This window comes from Macaca thibetana, chromosome 10, assembly GCF_024542745.1.
Source record: "Macaca thibetana thibetana isolate TM-01 chromosome 10, ASM2454274v1, whole genome shotgun sequence".
Lineage (NCBI taxonomy): Eukaryota > Metazoa > Chordata > Mammalia > Primates > Cercopithecidae > Macaca > Macaca thibetana.
In genome coordinates this window covers 53,150,703-53,166,938 of record NC_065587.1, presented here as the reverse complement: position 1 = coordinate 53,166,938, position 16,236 = coordinate 53,150,703, and the positions used below count along the sequence as shown (strand labels likewise).

General features: G+C 46.0%; 1 pseudogene; it reads right to left on the bottom strand.

Annotated features, from left to right (window-relative positions):
• Positions 1 to 11,773: 11,773 nt before the first annotated feature.
• LOC126964100 (60S ribosomal protein L13-like) overlaps positions 11,774 to 16,236 on the bottom strand; it is a 61,040-nt pseudogene continuing 56,577 nt past the window's right edge.

The following is a 16,236-nucleotide window of genomic DNA, read 5'->3' as shown; positions in this document are numbered from 1 at the left end:
AAATTGTAAAGGAATGGCTACACGTGCCATAGTCCTCCCAGTATTGTGAAATACTATGTGGCAATTTAAAATCATCAGAGGGCTGTATGGGCTGACTGTCATGTTCTTGGATACTTTGCTATTTATTGAGCACCTACTATGTGCCAGGCAGTGTTCTAAATATTTGGGATTTAACAGGGAACAAAGAAGACAAAAATATCTGCTAGAGTCAGGGAAGACAAACAAAAAACTTAAAGAAATAACATGCCAGATGGTTGATAAGTGCTGTGGAGAAAAGGAAAACAGGAAAGGGAAAAGGGAGGGTGTCAGGTGGAGATGAGGGTCTTGGGAAGAGTGGGGAGCAGGGTTTGGGCTTCTAGGGGTGACCGATGTCAGCGAGTCAAAGAGCATGATGAGATTAGTCCTGCTGGTCTCCACGCAGATAAAGTAGGGGAGAAGGGTCTCACTGAGACCTAGGCGGGGCTTACAATGCAATGTGGCGGTCTTCCGCTGCCTCCTCCAAGTCCAGCCTGGAAGCTGGCTCATGCAGGTTAAGCTCCCCTTCCTCCAGCTTCCTGTAGGTTCACTTAGGGAGAGGCCCCAGCAGGAGACAGGCGCACAGTGAGGGCTTTATCCCCCTTTGCTGGCTCCCCGCGAGGCACCGAGGCTTCACCATGTCTCCACAGAAGGCTCTCTCCACTCTGCACCCTTGTTGGTTCCCCAGGACCACTGCACCATTCTTAGGGCCTTCCCACCGGCTACCCACAGCTCTGTAAATATTTCATTCATTAAAGTCCCTGTATTAGTCAGGCTGACTGTGCCATCTGTTTCCTGACGGGTCCTGACACACACACAGAGTGTGATCTCATTAGCTAGAAAAAGTCAAATTACCCACGGATATACAGGCATGGAGACTTGTTTGGAAGCAAACATCAAACTGTCAATAATCAGTACCCAAGGGAGGTAGGAGAAGGGATGTCCTTGAAAGACAGTCTTATAGAAAAAAAAAAAAAAGAGAGTGAGAGAGAGAGAGAGAAGGGATGGAGGGAACTTCATTTGTACCTTCTGCTTCTCCATTGGCTTTGTTATATGTTTGGTTTTTTATAATGAATGTGTACTGGTTTTGTAATTTAGAAAGTGCAGAACTGGAAACGAAATGCCACCAGCCCTGCTGAGTCTGTGTGGAGCCCAGGGACAGCTGACTCTGGACAGCGCCTGTGTCCCTCACCATCCTCTCCCCAGTGCCTGATACAGACCAAACTCTACCCAAAAAGTCACCTAAATTTTTTTTTTTTTTGCAATAAACATATATTTCCTTTGTTCTCTCTACATATATATGTAGAAATACACATACACATATACAATTAACATTATTATATATACAATTAACAAGTAATTAACACAATTAACAACTTTGTGATTGTATGTGTGTACTCCTCCGTAAAGAAGAACAGTGGACATAGCATGTACCACAGACTGGACACTGTTCTCAGTGCTTTACACATTTTAGCCCAATTCCTTTTTGCAACAGCTCTAAAGATGAGCCCCGTTACTGTTTGCATAGATAGGTTGAGGGGGTCGAGGCATGTACACATATATGTAATGATCCAGCGTGTTAATTGTGCTACTCAAGTCCCCCATATCTTCTACTCGTGCTGGCCGCTTTTGAGCTTGTCATTTCTCGGATGCGGAGGGCACAGTGTGCTGTGCGCCTGCAGCCCAGGTGCCGCGCTGCCTACGCTTGAGCCCTGGGTTGACATTTGCGAGCTGTGTGCCCTTGGGGAAGACACAGACTTATCTTGATCCCTCAGTACCCCCAGCTTACAATGGGATCAATAATGGGGCCCACCTTTAAAACTGTAAAAAGTAAACAGGGCAATGTGTAAAGTGCTTAGAACAGAGTCCAGTCTGCAATGTGAGCTATGTTCCCGTTCTTCCTTGCTGGTGGGTCTTGTTAGTTGAGCAATGTTCCCCACTCTGAGTGACAGCTGGCTAGCTCATCACTGGATTGAGCCTGTCTTCGCAGACTGTTGCTTCACTCATACCTAAAAGTCACAGGGTGAGTCACTAGTCAATGGGTCCTTCAGGGAAAGTCAGATGGGGGAGGGCTGGAAAAACGTGGGCTTTCCTGACAAAAGATTTATTTACAACTGTCGTTACTCTTCATTTCCTCCTGCTTTCTTTCTGCCTTGTCATCAGGTGTGATGTTGGGAGCTGTAGCAGCCACCTTGCAACCATGAGGCAAGAAGTTGGAAAGACAAGCCAAGAGATTAAAACACTGTGACATCACATCTGACAACACTGAACCACTGAACCAATGCCAGTAGCTGTCTCCTCCAGTTTTCTTCTTATGTGGGCCATGACCCTTATTATTCAAGCCACCAGTGGTCAGATAGTATTACCTGAAGCCAAACACACTCCTGATGGAAACAGTGGGTTTGTTTCCCACTTACGATTGAGGATTTGTCAATGTCTCCCTCTCTCTCTCTTTTTTTTAATCCCCAGGGCAGAATGACGAGTTAATCCTACTCCTCAAGTCCTGGCACATCGTCATTGGTACAATCTTGAGAGATTGATTAATTGGTTGATTCCCTTTTATTCCCTTTCCCTACTTTCTCTCCTTTCCCATTCATAGGCAGCCATTCTAATGCATGTAATATATTACTTATTTCTGATTTTCAGACATTCCTATGTGATTGGCATTGTCTTGTGTGCACATATATTTTTATCTTATGTAAATGGTGTTGTACCGTATATCTCTCGCTTCTTGCACTCTGCAATGTGTTCTTGGAATCTATTCATGTTGCAATGTGTATGTCTCATTCATTGTTCTAACTGCTGCTCAGAGTTCCCAGAGTACATCCTCCTTGTGGTGGACTCCCACGTAACTTCTCTATCCTCACCACCACTAATGCTAGAATGATTATCATTGTACAGGTCTTCTTATGAACTCTAATGAGAACCCGTCTGGGGTTGATAGCCAGAAGAGAAATGGCAGGGTCCCATACTTCTACATGTACTTAATTAGATTCATCGGTGCCTGCTGTTCTTTAGAACGGCTACATCAGGCTATCCTCCCATCAGAAAAAATTTCATCCATTTTTTATTGCCTTTTGAACTTTGTGTTTCCCTTGTTAGGTAGACTCATATTCAAGGCTTTCTTTCGTGGGATTTTCCTGTTGTTAACGTGCAATTTCTCTCTTTGTCCATTTCAAAGCTCTTCACCTTGAATTCCATTTAGTTGGGCCTCAGAGCTTGAGCACTTCCCAATTTTTCATGCAGCCTTTCTGACTCAAAGCTCGTGCCTGCTAATCCTGTATGATCAAGATTTATGTCAATGCCTGCAGTTCATGCATGCCCATTGTTAAGATGGGATAATGCCTCATGATGGATTCTTCAAAACAACAGCCTTTGCCAGCAAAGAAAAAGAGACAGACTGTCCAAAAGGTAAAGTGAACATCTGTTGTTTACATCTGCCGAGAATCCATTCCTTCTTCTGGCCATGGCACCATAGTTTTTGTCTGGGGATCTACCCCTCCCCCGCTTCTGCGAAGCTCCGTCTCTCCCCAAGTCCAGTCCTGGCCGATCAGAATATCCACACTCCCAGCCACAGCAATTGGTTCAGCAGTGGTCAGTCGACCCAGGCCATTTGATAAAACGTTGAACCAGCACATTAGCTGTAACTCTTCAGGAAGAGGTGTTCTGTCTTGCTAAGATTTCTAAGCTTGCAGAGTATAGCCTGGAACTCCCTGAAATGGGAGACAGAGTTGAGAGAGAGAGAGAGAGAGAGAGATAAAGGGAAAGAGCCAACAATTCATTACATCATCATTGAGCTACTGGATTCAGCCATGGCTGAAGCCCAATTACCTGTTTGTTTCCACTACGTGACTCAATAAAATCCCCTGTTTGAATGAGACAGCTTGAGTTGGATTTCCACCCCTCACCGCTGAACATGCAGCATGCATTGGTGAGTGAGTGGTAGAGAGCTTCTCCCAGGGCCTGTGAAATAAATAAATAAATAAATAAATAAATAAATAAAACAAAAACAAAACCCTGTTCATCAATCACCTGTTAGGCAACTGCCCACTTCTTCAAACTCATATCCTACCATGCTTCCCCTCCCTGACTGTGTTCCAGCTGCACCAGCCTCCTGGCTATTCTGGGAGCACACTAGCTTGTCCTGTGCACTTGCTGTTGTTCCCTCTGCCTGGAGTGTCCTTCTGCCGAATTGCCTGATTGTTTCCTTCTCATGTCTCAGGACTCAGCTCAAGTGTTGCCCCCCCCATGGGACCTCCTTGGCAAGCCCCTCTCGGCGCGACCGTCAGTCTGCTCTGCAGCTCAGCACAGCAGCCACCTGGGCAATGCCTCCTTGTGCATTTGGTCCTTTACTTGGCTGTTGCTTGTCTCCTCTGCCAGAATTAAGCCGTTTTTTCACCACTGCAACCCCAGTGTTTATGCGGATGCCCGGTTCATGGAAGATACTCCTTAAATATACGTGAAATAAATGAACGAATGAAGAGATTAGGAGGAAGAGAGAAAAGAAAGGAAGGCAGGAAGGAAGGGCAGAAGGAAGAGAGGGAGGGGGAGAGAGGCAAAGGAGGAAGGGAGGTAAGTCGGGGGCAGGGAGAGGAGGAGGAGGAGGATGGACTCACTCAAATGCTTCAGGTTTAGGGGTCACTTCTTTTTTATTCATACCCTCAGACTTGGTCCAAAAACAAACTCAGAAACAAGAGTCCTTGAAATCTCATCTCAAATGTCCCTCTGGCCTGCTATTTAATTAAATGACCCCATAATGAAATTTCTTCCCATTGAGCCTGTATTTAATAATTAATTGACCTCTTCAGCCCAGCCAGGCTTAGAGGCTCATCAATTATGCATCTTTGCCGTCTGCACTCAACACTCACCTCCCAGGAAAATAGGGTCCAAAGGGGAGAGGCTGGGAGTGACTGGAGGCAAGCCCGGGTTCCTCTAGGGGGTGAAGTTACTCCCTGAATGGTGACCTGCTAGGGACAGATGGAGAGGAATGAAAAGGGGCTAGGTTCAATCTAGGGCCTGAAGTTTATTCTATCTGAAGCATCATCTTGCAAAAGACAAAATTAGTTATAAAAAGTTAGGCATGAAAGTAAACATTTATCTATAAAAACTAAATAACAACCAATTACTTTGTTATGACAAAAATCACAAAATCCTGCAAAAACAACACAATATTTTTATTAATCAACTAACTGCCTGGCATACTTGAAGTGTCATCAATTTAGTGAGTATTTAAGACTAGTTACTTCATGGCCAGGCACGGTGGCTCACGCCTATAATCTCAGCACATTGGGAGGCCAAGGCAGGCGCATCACCTAAGGTCAGGAGTTCGAGACCAGCCTGGACAACATGGTGAAACCCCATCTCTACTAAAAATAGAAAAATTAGCTGGGTATGGTGGCACGTGCCTGTAATCACAGCTAGTCGGGAGGCTGAGGCAAGAGGCGGAAGTTGCAGTGAGCCAAGACTGTACCACTGCACTCGAGCCTGGACAACAGAGCGAGACTCTGTCTCAAAAAAAAAAAAAAAAAAAAAATTAGTTACTTACTTCACTAGAAAATTTGAAATGCCCTGAAATGTTTTAGCTCCTGTAGGAAAAAACTTGATAGTCATTTTCCCTTTTTGGCCAGACTCTTTGATTATCTTTTCTCATCAATATCATTTTCTATAGATAGCAGAGAGAAAAGAAAGGTCATTCATTATTTGAAAGGTTGATCAGAAAAAGAGAAAAGAAAAAAAGAAAAGCCTGACCATTTAGAAGTTTATTTTGGCTTTGTAACCCGTCAGGGCTCTCACTACAGAGGACCACACCCTGGGTGGCTTAAGAAACAGGAATTTATTTTCTTATAGTGCTGGAGGCTGGAGGCCTATAATCAAGGTGCTGGCAGCGTTGGTTTCTTCTGAGGCCCGCTCCTTGATCTGTAGATGGCTGTCTCCTCTTCACACAGTCTTCCCTCTGTGCATTTCTGTGTCCTGATTTCCTCTTCTTAAGGACACCAGTCATTTTGGATTATGGCCCACTAATATGACCTGATTTACACTTAATCTTTAAAGACCCTCCCTATCTCCAAATATGGTCACTTTCTAAGACACTAGGGTTAGGACTTCAACACATGAATTTGGGGGAGGAAGACATAACTCAGCTGATAGCACACACATTTATAGGACAGTTGTCAAATTTGGGAAACCACTATCAAGTTTCTTTCCTACATGAGCTAAAACATTTTGAGGCATTTCACATCTTCTAAGCACAGCAACTAACCAAAAATACCTGATGCGTTGGTAACTCTTCTCAATCAGTTTGTCAATGACATCCCTGTGCTGTGATGCCGCATCGGGATCAGAGTGCGCAGGTGGCATTTTCTAGAAATCCGTTCTAACACTTGAAGGACAGCAATGATTTACCCACAGAGACAACTGCAAGCCACATACAATATGTCATGGTAGCCAGAATGAATGCAATCCCAACCAAACCCCGCTTTGGCCAGATCCCAACAGTGCCCGCCGTCACCCCAGCACCACTCCATGCAAGGGAAAGTGTAGGGAAAGTCAAAGCAGAAAGAAACAGTGGTCTTAATGGGCTGCAGTTCAAATATCTTTCTTTTACAAATTTCACTAACATGTGCCTCATGAACATAGCGTTAGGGCCCTTCCCAGGGCTTTGGAATGTCCCTGGGCAGGCGATGGCTCCTGAAGCTTAAAGTTTATAAACTTCCCAGGAAATCTGCCTCCAGGTGGGTCCAGATTATGAGCGTCCTCTCCTCCAACCCCACGCAACCCCTGGCCAGGCCAGAGTTCCAAAATGAGAGAGAACAAACGGGGCATTTTTGGTGTTGTGTTTCTTAAGGCCACTGCCCACCTGAACTGCAGCAAATAACCACAAAGTTGATGGGTTAAAACAACAGAAATGTATTATTTCACAGTTCTGGCGGCCGGAACTCCAAAATCAAGGTTTCGGCAGGGCCGCGCCCTCCAAAATTTCTAGCTGAGGCTCCTTTCTGGCCTCTTGCATCTGCTGGAGGCTCCTGGTGTTCCTTGGCTGTGATCACATCACTCCCATCTCTGCCTCCATCCGCATGTGGCCTTCTCTCTGTGTCTCTGTGCGTCTTCTTCTTGTTCTCTTCTTCTTCTCTCGCTAGGCCCTGGTCATTGGATTTAGGACCCACACTAATCCAGGATGATCTCATCTTGAGATCCTTACCTTAATTATATCTGCAAGGACCCTTATTCCAATTACGGTCACATTCACAGGTACCAGGGTTAGGACCTGGACACATCTTTTGGGGAAGACACCAACTCACCACAGAGAGGTTCACAATGTTCTCATCACTCATGACCTTTACGGAGAACAGGCCTAGGCCTCAGTGGCTTAATAAAGGGAAGGCCACCCCCTCGTGCCTAAAAATCCCACCTTTATGACTCCCGTCAAGGCTGGTTTTATCCATCACCTGCACGCTCTGGAAGCAAATGCTCTGCAGACAGGCTTTTCTCCCACCCAGGAGTTGCCCAAACTTCAATCTATTTCTCAACTTCGTGGTGATTTTCATATCCACAAACCACTTCATTAATGTTTTACCATCCACTTAATGTTCTCCTTCCAACGGATTTATTTTTAAAAATTCAGCCTCATCCTAAGCAGTAATGCCCTTGAAATCAGGGCATTGATGTGCCACTTCTATTTTTTCCAATACATACTTGAACAACTGCAGTTTGCATGTATTGATCTCTGCCTTTGTGTCATAGCTAAGTCCTGGTGATTTCATCCTCATGCCAGCCCTGCAAAGAAGGAACTGTTATTACCACCCCCATTTTACAGTTGAGAAAAATGGAGGTAGAGAAAGGGCCGGTAACTTGAGCCAGGTAAGAAGGGACAAAATGGAGAGCCCCGGGGGAAGGGACAGAGGAAGGAGAAAACAGACAGCAGGCTGGCTCTTGGTGTATAAGGGTGGACGGGGAAGCGGGAGGGAGAGAACGGGGGGAGGAGAAGAGAAGGGGGCACGGAGAGAAGGGAAGTGGAGTTTCAAGGGATGAAATAAATCCTGAGCCCAGAAGTGGAGAAGGGTCACCAGGTCCTCACTTTGCAGAAGTCTTGACATTGCCAGGCACTGTATTCCATCCATCACGATGAGCCAGAGGTTTGTCCTATAGATCAGAGCTCCCCTCCATTGTTCAACGTAGAGACTCAAGATGAAGATGAAGGGATTTTATTGAGGGCAGAGGGGGTCACAGCCACCCCCCATTGCCCTGGGAAAGAACTCCTTTAGAGGCTGGTCCTTTAGCCCCTCCCCATCAATGCTTGACACAGCCTAGGTTGCCGCTGGCTGCCCACCTAAAATTCCCCTTTCACCAACTTAGCTTCTCCCTGCCCTCACCCAAAGTCCCCCTGCTGATCCCTCAGGCTGGATCGGATGCTACAGGTTGGCCCAAAAACTGAGTGGAGCTGGAGCGTTCCTCACTCACCCCTTTCATCACAGCTGCTGTGAACTGACTGCCAGGCTCTGCACTAGGCACTGGGGATATGACAATGAACAAGCCAAAGTCCTGGCCTCCCAGAGGTGACATTCCCTGGAAAGTATTAGGGTGAGCCAGCTGCTGCCACCAACAGGCCTTAAATCTCAGCTGTTTAATTTTAAAAGGAAGAAAAATTTATTTCTCATTCACGTCACAGCCCACTGCAGGTTGGCAGGTAAGGGCCTGAAGGACCCTATGAGTTCTTCCATTCAGTGGCTCTGCCATCGTGAGCCTGGCATTCTTAACCCATTGTGTGCTTCTGGACCTCTTTGTGGGATAGTATTTTAAAATCCCTCAATTGTCATTAAAAAATAAAACACCTAGGACTATGAAGAATACCAGTTATATTGAAACGTAATTATCCAGTACTTTTTCAATTCATCACTTAGTAATATGAATTCTTCTTTTTAACACGCTAAATAACAAGACATAGGGGCAGGTCTGATAACTACTGTAATTTCAAAGTAGTAATGAGTGTAAATCTATGGTCAGCAAACTACTACAGATGGGCCAAATTGGGTAGACATGCCACCTATTTTTGTAAAGTTTTATTGGCACACAACCATAGTCATTTATTTGTAAAATGTCTGTGGCTGCATTTGTTCTACAATAGCAGAATCAAATAGTTCCAACAGAAACTGTATGGCCTAAAATATTTACTATCTGTGTCTTCACAGGAAAAGTTTGCAGTTAACAGTATTTTTGAGACATTTGCAGCAACTGTCAAGTAATACAAAGGCATTTATGATTTCTCGGGAAAAAGTCACAGGCCTTCCTGCCACCATTGTGGCTTGTTGGCTACATTCATTATTGAAGAAAATGATAATTTTCAATTCAAGGTGAGTGGAAATAAAGACGCAATTTTTAAAAAATCCAAACTCAGAGATCCCTCCTCTGCCTTTTAGTCACAGATCTCTTGGGGTTCTCAGGACTGATCCCAGGGTAGAAAGTCCAGGTTAAAAAAGCCTAATCTGGCCAGGTACAGTGGCTCACACCTGAATCCCAGCATTTTGGGAGGGTGAGCCAGGCGAATCACCTGAATTCAGGAGTTTGGGACCAGCTTGGCCAACAGAGTAAAACCCTGTCTCCACTAAAAATACAAAAATCAGCCAGGCGTGGTGGCACACGCTTATAGTCCCAGCTACTCAGCAGGCTGAGGCAGAAGAATCACTTGAAGCTGGGAGACAGAGGTTGCAGTGAGCCAAGATCACACCACTGCACTCCAGCCTGGGCAACAGAGAAAGACTCTGTCTCAAAAACAAACAAACAAACGAAAAAAACCCTAATCCAGGGCCGCGGGGGTTCTCTCCCAGATCCTCTGCACCCACAGGTGATGAGGGAGGCGAACAAGTATGGAGGATCCTGCAGGAGGTTTTGTAGCCCAGGACAAAAGGTGGCATCCATCACTTCTACCATTTTCAGAACTCGATGACAGGGTAATGCCTCGTTTCAAGGGATGCTGGAAAACGCAGTTAAGCAGTGTGCTTAACACAAATATTTGGTAGAGCTAACGAAAACAAACCAATATGTACTATGTTAGATGGCAATGGGCACTGTGGAGTCAAAGCTGAATAAAATGAATAGCTAAGGATCTAGCATGAACCATGATTTTTAAATAGCATGGTCAGAAAAGGCACCCTTGAGAAGGCAACATTGAAAAATGATCTGAAGATTCCAAGCCTGGAAGTTTCTGAGGAATGATGTCGCTGGCAGCAGGAATAGCATGTGGGAAGGGCCTGAGAGAAAAAGCAACTATGATGATTTTGAAGGCCTGAGATTCAGCCACGGTATACATTTTAATCGTTTGTCTATTTCTTGTCTGTCTCCCCGACTAGAATGTCAGCCCATGAAGAAGAAATGTTTGCCTATTTTGTTCACTGCTCTTTCCTAAGAGCCTAGAGACGTGCCTGGTACATAGTTCGCACCTGTTTGTTGAATGCTGCCGGAACATGGCAAGATCTGCCTGCTCCGGGGAGACAGGAGTATGGAATGAGGGCAGAGAAGCCTCCCTCCAGGGAGACCACTCAGGGCCATAGGTGAGGATCAACATTTTATTCTTTAGGAATAGGAAATTATTGGATAGTTTTCACCATGGAGGGATGAGTTCCAATTGTGATTTTGCAAACATTACTCTGGCTGCTACCGCGGATGCTGTGGCAGGTGAAAGCCTGGCGAAGCGTCTGACAGGAAGAAGGGGAGTTCAGTCCAGCAGTTTCTGGGGCAGTGAGTGAGAAGGTGTTTTGAGAGGGGAAGGATGGGACCTGGAGGACCCCTTATCATGGAGTTTCACTGCTGAGAAAAGTCTCACATTGGGCCTTTGCAAATGACATCTCAATGAGCTCTCTTCTCAGTCTCAAAGAGCGAGGAGCTGCTGAAACACGGTAGGTTGACCATGTACAGAGAGGAGACTGATGGCACCCCCTGCAGCCACACACTCTTTATATAGGGCTCTAGGCAGCTCTCATTGAACGAACTGGTCCTGTAAACATCTTAGGCAAAAGCACAATTTTATTGCGCCTTGATTTTTTTTTTTTTTTTTTTTTTTTTTTTTTTTTTTTTTAGTTGGAGAGTTGTTGAGAGATCGATGCAGTCCATGTAAACATGTAAAACAGGCTAACATTTCAAAACCTCACTACATTTTGTTAGGTTGATGCAAAAGCAATTGCGGTTTTTGCCATGAAAAGTAACGGCAAAAACCGAGTATTACTTTTGCACCAACCTGATATATCCGTAACTGGAGCAGCGGAAAGCAAACAAACAAACAAACAAAAAAGAGGTGGAAGGACTGGCTCCCCACAACTGAGAGCCTCGTGGGGACAGCCCTGGACTGGGAGTCACTGGTGGAGCTGCCTCTAGCTGGGTGTTCCTGGGTGCGCGGCTGGTCTTGCCTGGTCACAATCTTCTCCAAGGAGAGCAATGACAGGAGCTAAGGGGCCCCCTGGTGCTCTAGGGTCCTGGCCAGTGGAGACTCTGGGGTGCTACAAAGTAGTTGGAGGGGCTCCCCACTGCCCGCCCTCGCCCCCACCTTTCCCCCTCGCGCTCTTTCTCCAACCCCGCCCCAGCTCCAGGCTGGAAAGCCCCAGGGAGGCCACCACGGTAATGACCCCTCGACAGCTGCGCTCCCCGCGAAGCAGCCGCCCCCATCCCCCGGGCCCCCGCCCTCCGCCCCGCCGCCTCGGGAGACAGGTTCGCACCTGCTCGGGGCCATTTCTCATCAATTAGGCCTTGGCAGCGCTTGAATGGGGCCCGGCTAGGGCGCGTCCCGGCTCGTCCCCGCGCCGCCCCCCGGCCTCCCCCGGCAGAGCCGCGCTCGCAGATGGCAGCTCGGGCGCAGCTGCCCGCCGGGCTCGCGGGGGCCACAATCGGCCCAGTGTTCGCAGCCCCCAGGTTGGATAGGGAGCCGGGCACACCTGCGCGGCGCAGATGGCGCCGGGGGGACAGCAGGCACCAAAGGCTCCTCCAGGGACCGGGAGGCGGGAAGAGAGCGGGGTGCGGGCGGGGCCCTCACCGCGAGGCGGTTCCTGTCGGAACTTGGAACCTGGGAAGGGGCCATCGAGAAAATGACCAGGGGCAGCGGGACCCAGCCATGCCTTAGTCCTTCTCATTTCGAAAGGAGGGGGTTCTTTTTGGATAGTAGCTTGGTAACCTAAATGCCCAGCAATAGGGGATTGACTAGAAAACGTGTGCTGCGATTCTGCAGGGCACTGACACAGCCATTAAAAATACACTAAAGAAAAGCAAGTCGGGAAGAGGGATGTGTTGAGTGTAACTTTTTTTGTTGTTGTTGTTAGGTAGGGTCTCCCTCTGTCACCCAGGCTGGAGTGCCGTGGCGCCATCACAGCTCACTGCAGCCTCTACCTCCCAAGCTCAAGCGATCCTCCCACCTCAGCCTCCCAAATAGCTGGGTTTTTTTAGTTTTGTAGGCACGGGATCTCCCTATGTTGCCCAGGCTGGTCTTGAACTCCTGGACTCAAGCAATGCTCCTGCCTGGGCCTCCCAAAGTGCTGGGATTACAGCCATGAGCCACTGTGTACAGCCTAGTGTAATCTTAATTCGGGGAATCTGAGTTTGAGCTCTGGTGCCATCTCTTTTGAGCTTGATCAGGTCACTTCACCCTTGCCAATGTCAGTTTTCTCATCTGTAGAATGGCATAATAAGAGAGCTGTTGCAGGAGTTAAATGAGACAATGTGTGAAACTGCGTAGCCTAGGCATAAGAAAATACTAGGAAACCCCTAGTATTTTTCTTATTTCTTATTATATAAGTAATACATACTAGTCACTGTTAAGAATCCACACTTTATCTAATTATGTAAGATTAAAAGCCAAATGACTATAATTTCACCTCTACCTGAGATCATCATTGATAACAGTTTTGTGTCTTGCCCCATGATTGATTGATTGATTGATTGATTGATTTTGAGACAGAGTCTCACTCTGTCACCCAGGCTGGAGTGCAGTGGCACGATCTCGGCTCACTGCAACCTCCACCTCCTGGGTTCAAGCGATTCTCCTACCTCAGCCTCCTGAGTAGTTGAGATTACAGGCTCCTGCCACCATGCCCAGCTAATTTTTATATTTTTAGTAGAGATGGGTTTTCACCATGTTGGCCAGGGTGGTCTCGAACTTCTGGCTTCAAGTGATCCACTCTCCTCGGCCTCCCAAAGTGCTGAGATTACAGGTGTGAACCACCGCACCCGGCTGCCCCATGATTTCTTCTACATTGTATGTATAATAAATAAATACAGATAGATCTATGCATAAATGTAGATTCCAAAATCAAATAGCAGCAGTTTCACTTAGAGGCTGAAACCTTGGACTCTGGGGCTAGACTTCCTGCACTAAAAAACCTGACTCTTGTTTCCCTGCTGTGTGTCCCTGGGAAAACTACTCAACTTCTCTGGACCCCAGTTTCCTCTTCTATAATCTTGTAGGAAAGTTGTGAGATTAACACAAAACATTTCCAACAGTGCAAATAGAAGTATGAGCTTTATTGTAGGTGTGGTTGTGTAACTTTCTTCCTGAATATTTCTTAGATGTTCTTCTGTGTTGGAAAATTTAAAATAACTTTCTTTTTAATGGCTGTAGAATATGCCACCCTATGGCTCCATTTAAGCAGCCGTCTTCTAAGAAGGGCTGGGGCTGGTTTCCCATGCTGCAGTGAGCACTCTTGAGCACACTCTTTTGTGCCTGGTATGACAGTTCTCCTAGCGTCAAGCCCTAGGGGTGGTATTTGCTGGAAAAGGCCCCATATGGTTTGGCACAAGCAGGATCAGAAGTAGGGTCAGGTGAGTGAAGCATTCAGGCACAAAATTTAAGAGGATGCCCCCAAAACTCAGTAATCAAGATAAATTGTATCTTAATGCAGTATTTTTCTAAATCAAAATTAATGCTAAAAGCTATCCATAATGAGCAAAATATCAAAATTTTAAAGACAGCATCTGACAGTGTCATACTGGCTTTGTTGAGCCTGTGACCAAAGAGAAAACGTGCCTTCATATACATATTTTAATGTATTCTTTAATGGTAATTTTCTCCCAGATCATTGAAGTAGTTGAAAAATATATACTGAAAAGTTAAAAGTAAGTGTATTAAAACTCAAAGCATTATTTATGTTTTATTTTATTTATACCCCAAACAGAATTTGTATCAATTTTACTTTGCTGGCTTTAATAGAAGCAAACTCATCCCTAATATTTTCAAAATCTACTTCTGGAAATAATTTAACTGTGAAAAAATGGATAAATAAATATATCTACATCTATATCTGTATCTGTATCTGTATCTATCTATATATGAGGCTAGCCCGGCATAGTTGTGAATGTCTATAGTCCCAGCTACTCAGGAGACTGAGAGGCAAGAGGATCACTTGAGCCTGGGAGCTCAAGACTACAGTGAGCTATGGCTGAGCCACTGCACTCCAACCTGGATGACACAGTGCGATCCTGTCTCAAAAATAACAATAATAAGGCCGGTCGCAGTAGCTCATGCCTGTAATCCCAGAACTTTCGGGTGGATCACGAGGTCAGGAATTCGAGACCAGTCTGACCAATGTAGTGAAACACTGACTCTACTGGAAAAAAAAAAAAAAAGAAAAAAATTAGCCGGGCATTGTGGCAAGCGCCTGTAATCCCAGCTACTCAGGAGGTGGGAGGCAGGAGAATTGCTTGAACTCGGGTGGTGGAGGTTGCAGTGAGCTGAGATCACACCACTGCACTCCAGCCTGGCCGACAAGAGTGAGACTCCGTCTCAAATAATAATAATAATAATTTTGTAAAGTCATATATGAAGGCTGCACATTTTCCCTTTGGCCTCAGGCTCCAAAATGACTCAACAAGGCGCTGGTATCATTAATTTGCCTTTGCAGAGGGTGGCACCAATTGATGCTTCCACTGACAGCAGGCTCCGTTGTTTTCAAGCACCTTTTGGGATTAGGCTGCTTTCAGCAGAGGGTCATTATCCCCACATTTGGGCCCTCATCCGGGAGGAGCCAGGAGCTGGTATGCCTACCCGGGCTGGCTTTCCATCCTCCCTTTCTTGTGAGAGCTTCCCAGATGCCTCTGCCAAGCCTGGGCAGCTCAGGTTACTGCAGACTCTGAGAGCTGCCTTATCTCAGATCTGCAGAGTCCAGCACTTCATTCTCAGGAAAACCTTTTAACTCTGGGGTAGACAAACTCCAAAAACTCTAGAGCTGCCTTGGGGGCAATGACAGCAGCTCCTCGATGGACTAGATCTGGGACCCCTGCAGAAATAATCTCATGAATGTTCCTTACCTGTGGCCAGCAAGACCTGCTCCATTCCTTCCTTTATTTACATCCTCAGTGGCTACCCTGAGTCACTGCTCTAAGCAGCCCTGAGTCAAACGCTGGGACCAGGCGAGTTAGTCATGGTCTCTGGAGCTCAAAGGGGCAGACAGACGGGTAAACAAAGAGTTTCCAAGACTCTTTCATGTCTGCTATTATCTCACCACATTGTCCCCAGAGACTTGGGAGCACTTGGGCCAGATATAATTGGATGTCAATGGGCATCTCAATCTTAACATGTCTAAAGCAGTAATACTAATAACAAAACTGCTAGTAGTAATAATAAGTGTTTACTGCACAAGGCACTGTTATAGGTGCTTTACACATTGTAACTCACTCAGTCCTCATCAGGACCCTCTGAAGTACAGCTTTTATCTCCATTTTACAGATGAAGAAATCGAGACATTAAGGGACTCAGTGGCTTGCCTAAGTTCCTGCAGATGTTAAATGGCAGTGCTGGGATATGTACCCAAGGGTCTGGCTCCAGAGTCCGTGCTCTTAACAATGACCCTGTGATCTTCAGTTCCTTCCCATTCCCCCTCCATCTTCCATATCTCAGAAAATAGCTTCACAAAAATAAATAAATAAATAAAAACATCTATGTACCATTTTTATTCCACTCTTACCCAATTATTTTCATACCCGACTTCTTGTCATCACTCAAATATCAGAGAGACCTCACATTTCAGTTTTCCTGAAAGCAATCACTGAGAAAGGGATTCAAGGGTATGTAGTTTATTTAAGAGATGAGAGGGGATGGTTCAAGGAGAAGCAGGGAAGAAGACGGAGGAGAAAAGTCAGCAGATACAGTGTGCCTTATCAAGTCAGCCATTGCAACAGGTGACCACAGACAGCTTCATCCCTCCAACAAACTCTGGGAAATAGTGCAAAGCACACAGCTCAGAATTATTC